This window comes from Ischnura elegans, chromosome 3 (assembly GCF_921293095.1).
Source record: "Ischnura elegans chromosome 3, ioIscEleg1.1, whole genome shotgun sequence".
Lineage (NCBI taxonomy): Eukaryota > Metazoa > Arthropoda > Insecta > Odonata > Coenagrionidae > Ischnura > Ischnura elegans.
The window spans coordinates 33,246,086-33,251,369 of record NC_060248.1 but is presented as its reverse complement, the minus strand read 5'-3'; positions in this window follow the sequence as shown (position 1 = coordinate 33,251,369).

The following is a 5,284-nucleotide window of genomic DNA, read 5'->3' as shown; positions in this document are numbered from 1 at the left end:
TTTTCGAAGTGAAATCGCTTTTATAACCAGGATATTCATTTCCAAAATAAATTTTTATTTTTCTCACTCATCGCAGTAAAATCGCGTTTTTAACAAGAATTTCATTTCTAATTCACATTTTTAATTTTACACTCTTCGCAGTGAATTCGCGTTAACAACAACGATTTTAATATCAAAATAACATTTGTAATTTTTTCGCTTTTCGAAGTGAAATCGCTTTTATAACCAGGATATTCATTTCCAAAATAAATTTTTATTTTTCTCACTTATCGCAGTACATTCGCGTTGATAACAAGAATTTCATTTCCAATTCACATTTTTAATTTTTTCAATCTTCGCAGTAAATTCACGTTTACATACACGATTTAAATTTCCAAATAACATTTGTAATTTTTTCGCTCTTCGAAGTGAAATAGCCTTTATAGCCAGAATTTTTTTATTTTAAAACAAATATTTATTTCTCTCTCGCATCGCAGTAAATTATCGTTTATGACAAGAATTTATTTTCCAATTCACATTTTTCATTTTTTCGCTCTTCGCAGTGAATTCGTGTTTTCATCAACAATTTTTATTTCCTAATAACATTTGTAATTTTTTCGCTCATTGAAGTAATATCGCCTTTATAACCAGGTTTTTCATTTCCATAACAAATTTTTATTTTTTTATTTCATCTCAATAAATTCGCGTTTATAACAAGAATTTCATTTCCAATTCACGTTTTTAATTTCTTCACTCTTCGCAGTGAATTCCCGTTTACAACAGCATTTTAATTTGCAAATAACATTTTTAATTTTTTCGCTCTTCGATCTTAAATCGGGTTTATAACCAGGATTCTCATTTCAAAAACATTTTTATTTTTCTCACTCAACGCAGTAAATTCGCATTGATAACAACAATTTCATTTCCAATTCACATTTTTAATATTTTCACTCTTCGCAGTGAATTCGCGTTTACAACTACGATTTTAATTTCCAAATAACTTTTTCAATTTTTTCACACTTCGAACTTATATCGTGTTTATAACCAGGATTTTCTTTTCCGAAACATATTTTTATTTTTCTCACCCATCGCACTAAATTCGCGTTGATAACAAGAATTTCATTTCCAATTCACATTTTTAAATTTTCACTCTTTGCAGTAAATTCGCGTTCATAACAACGATTTTAATTTCCAAATAACATTTTAAATTTCTTCGCTCTTCGAAGTGAAATCGTGTTTATAACCAGGATTTTCATTTCCAAATAGAATTTTCAATTTTTCTATCTTCGCACTGTATTCGCGTTTATAACAAGGTTTTCTAAGTCAATATCACATTTTAATTTTTTCACAATTCGCAGTGAATTCGCGTTTAGAACAACGATTTTAATTTCCAAATATCATTTTTAATTCATCATTTTTTATTCATCGCGTTTATAAACACATATTTATTTTTCTCACTCATCGCGGTATATTCGCATTTATAACAAGAATTTCATTTCCAATTCAAATTTTTAATTTTTTCTCTCTTTGCAGTAAAATCCCGTTTACAACAACGATTTTAATTTTCAAATAAAATATTAAATTTAATCACTCATCGAATTTAAATCATTTTATAACCAGGATTTTCATTTCCAAAAAAAATCTTTAATTTTCTCACTTATCGCAGAATATTCGCGTTTAAAACAAAAATTTCATTTCCAATTCCCATTTTTAGTTTTTTTTAACTCTTCGTAATGAAATCGCAATTATAACCAGGATTATCCATTTCAAGTAACATTTTTAATATTTTATCTCTTCGTAGTGAAATCGCGATTATAACCAGGATTTTCCATTTCAAGTAACATTTTTAATATTTTATCACTTCGTAATGAAATCGCAATTATAACCAGGATTTTCCATTTCAAGTAACATTTTTAATTTTTTATCTCTTCGTAGTGAAATCGGGAATATAACCAGGATTTTCCATTTCAACTAACATTTTTAATTTTTCTTCTCTTCGTAGTGAAATCGCGATTATAACCAGGATTTTCCAGTTTTAGGTACATTTTTAATTTTTTACCTCTTCGTAGTGAAATCGCGATCATAACAAGGATTTTCCATTTCAAGTCACATTTATCATTTTTTTCTCTTCGTAGTGAAATCGCTATTATATCCAGGATTTTCCATTTCAAGTAACATTTTTAATTTTTTATCTCTTCGAATTGAAATCGGGAATATAACCAGGATTTTCCATTCCAACTAACATTTTTAATTTTTCATCTCTTCGTAGTGAAATCGCGATTATAACCAGGATTTTCCAGTTTTAGGTACATTTTTAATTTTTTACCTCTTCGTAGTGAAATCGCGATCATAACAAGGATTTTCCATTTCAAGTCACATTTATCATTTTTTTTCTCTTCGTAGTGAAACCGCGATTATAACCAGGATTTTCCATTTCAAGTAACATTTTTAATTTTTTATCTCTTCGTAGTGAAATCGCGATCATCAAAAGTATTTTCCATTTCAAGTCACATTTATCATTTTTTTCTCTTCGTAGTGAAATCGCGATTATAACCAGGATTTTCCATTTCAAGTAACATTTTAAATTTTTTAGCTCTTCGTAGTGAAATCGCGATTATAACCCGGGTTTCCATTTCAAGTGACATTTTTAATTTTTTATCTCTTCGTAGTGAAATCGCGATCATAAAAAAGATTTTCCATTTCAAGTCACATTTATCATTTTTTTCTCTTCGTAGTGAAATCGCGATTATAACCAGGATTTTCCATTTCAAGTAAAATTTTTAATTATTTATCTCTTCGTAGTGAAATCGCGATCATAAAAAGGATTTTCCATTTCAAGTCACATTTATCATTATTTTTCTCTTCGAAGTGAAATCGCGATTATAACCAGGATTTTCCATTACAAGTGACATTTTTAATTTTTTAGTCTCTTGGTAGTGAAATCGCGATTATAACCAGGATTTTCCATTTCAAGTAATATTTTTAATTATTTATCTCTTCGTAGGGAAATCGCGATTATAATAAGGATTTCCCATTTCAAGTAACATTTTTAATTATTTATCTCTTCGTAGTGATATCGCGATAATTAAACAGGATTTTACATTTCAAGTAACATTTTTAATTTTTTATCACTTCGTAGTGAAATCGCGATTATAACCAGGATTTTCCACTTCAAGTAACATTTTTAATTTTTTATCTTTTCGTAGTTAAATCGCTAATATAACCAGGATTTTCCATTTCAAGTAACATTTTCAATTTTTTATCACTTCGTAGTGAAATCGAGATTATAACCAGGATTTTCCATTTCAAGTAACATTTTTAATTTTTTATCTTTTCGTAGTGAAATCGCGAATATAACAAGGATTTTCCATTTCAAGTAACATTTTTAATTTTATATCTCATCGTAGTGAAATCGCGATTATAACCAGGATTTTCCATTTCAAGTAACATTTTTAATTTTTTATCTCTTCGTAGTGAAATTGCGATCATAAAAAGGATTTTCCATTTCCAGTCACATTTATCATATTTTTTCTCTTCGTAGTGAAATCGCGATTATAACCAGGGTTTTCCATTTCAAGTAACATTCTTAATTTTTTATCTTTTCGTAGTGAAATCGCGAATATAACCAGGATTTTCCATTTTAAGTCACATTTTTAATTTTTTATCTCTTCGTAGTGAAATCGCGATTATAACCAGGATTTTCCATTTCAAGTAACATTTTAAATTTTTTATCTCTTCGTAGTGAAATGGCGATATATAACCAGGATTTTCCATTTCAAGTCACATTTTTAGTTTTTTATCTCTTCGTAGTGAAATCGCGAATAAAACCAGGATTTTCCATTTCAAGTCACATTTTTAGTTTTTTATCTCTTCGTCGTGAAATCGCGAATATAACCAGGATTTTCCATTTCAAGTCACATTTTTAATTTTTATCTCTTCGCAGTGAAATCGCGAATATAACCAGGGTTTTCCATTTCAAGTAACATTTTTAATTTTTTATCTCTTCGTTGTGAAATCGCAATTATAACCAGGATTTTCCATTTTAAGTTACATTTTTAATTTTTTATCTCTTCGTAGTGAAATCGCATATATATAACAAGGATTTTCCATTTCAAGTAACATTTTTAATTTTTTATCTCTTCGTTGTGAAATCGCGATTATAACCAGGATTTTCCATTTCAAGTCACATTTTTAATTTTTTATCTCTTCGTAGTGAAATCGCGAATATAACCAGGATTTTTCATTTCATGTCATATTTTTAATTTTTTATCTCTTCGTAGTGAAATCGCGAATATAACCAGATTTTCCATTTTAAGTCACATTTTTAATTTTTTATCTCTTCGTAGTGAAATCGCGAATATAACTAGGATTTTCCATTTCAAGTCACATTTTTAATTTTTTATCTCTTCGTAGTGAAATCGCGAGAATAACCAGGTTTTCCATTTCAAGTAACATTTTTAATTTTTTATCTCTTCCTAGTCAAATCGCGAATATAACCAGGATTTTCCATTTCAAGTCATATTTTTAATTTTTTATCTCTTCGTAGTGAAATCGCAAAAATAACCAGGATTTTCCATTTCAATCACATTTTTAATTTTTTATCTCTTCGTAGTGAAATCGCGAGAATAACCAGGTTTTCCATTTCAAGTCACATTTTTAATTTTTTATCTCTTCGCAGTGAAATCGCGAATATAACCAGCATTTTCCATTTCAAGTCACATTTTTAATTTTTTATCTCTTCGTACTGAAATCGCGAGAATAACCAGGATTTTCCATTTCAAGTCACATTTTTAATTTTATATCTCTTCGCAGTGAAATCGCGATTATAACCAGGATTTTCCATTTCAAGTCACATTTTTAATTTTTTATCTCTTCGTAGTGAAATCGCGAATATAACCAGGATTTTTCATTTCAAGTCATATTTTTAATTTTTTATCTCTTCATAGTGAAATCGCGAATATAACCAGGATTTTCCATTTCAAGTCACATTTTTAATTTTTTATCTCTTCGCAATGAAATCGCGAATATAACCAGGATTTTCCATTTAAAGTCACATTTTTAATTTTTTATCTCTTCGCAGTGAAATCGCGAATATAACCAGGATTTTACATTTCAAGTCACTTTTTTAATTTTTAATCTCTTCGTAGTGAAATCGCGAATATAACCAGGATTACATTTCAAGTCACATTTTTAATTTTTTATCTCTTCGTAGTGAAATCATGAGAATAACCAGGTTTTCCATTTCTAGTCACATTTTTAATTTTTTATCTCCTCGTAGTCAAATCGCGAATATAACCAGGATTTT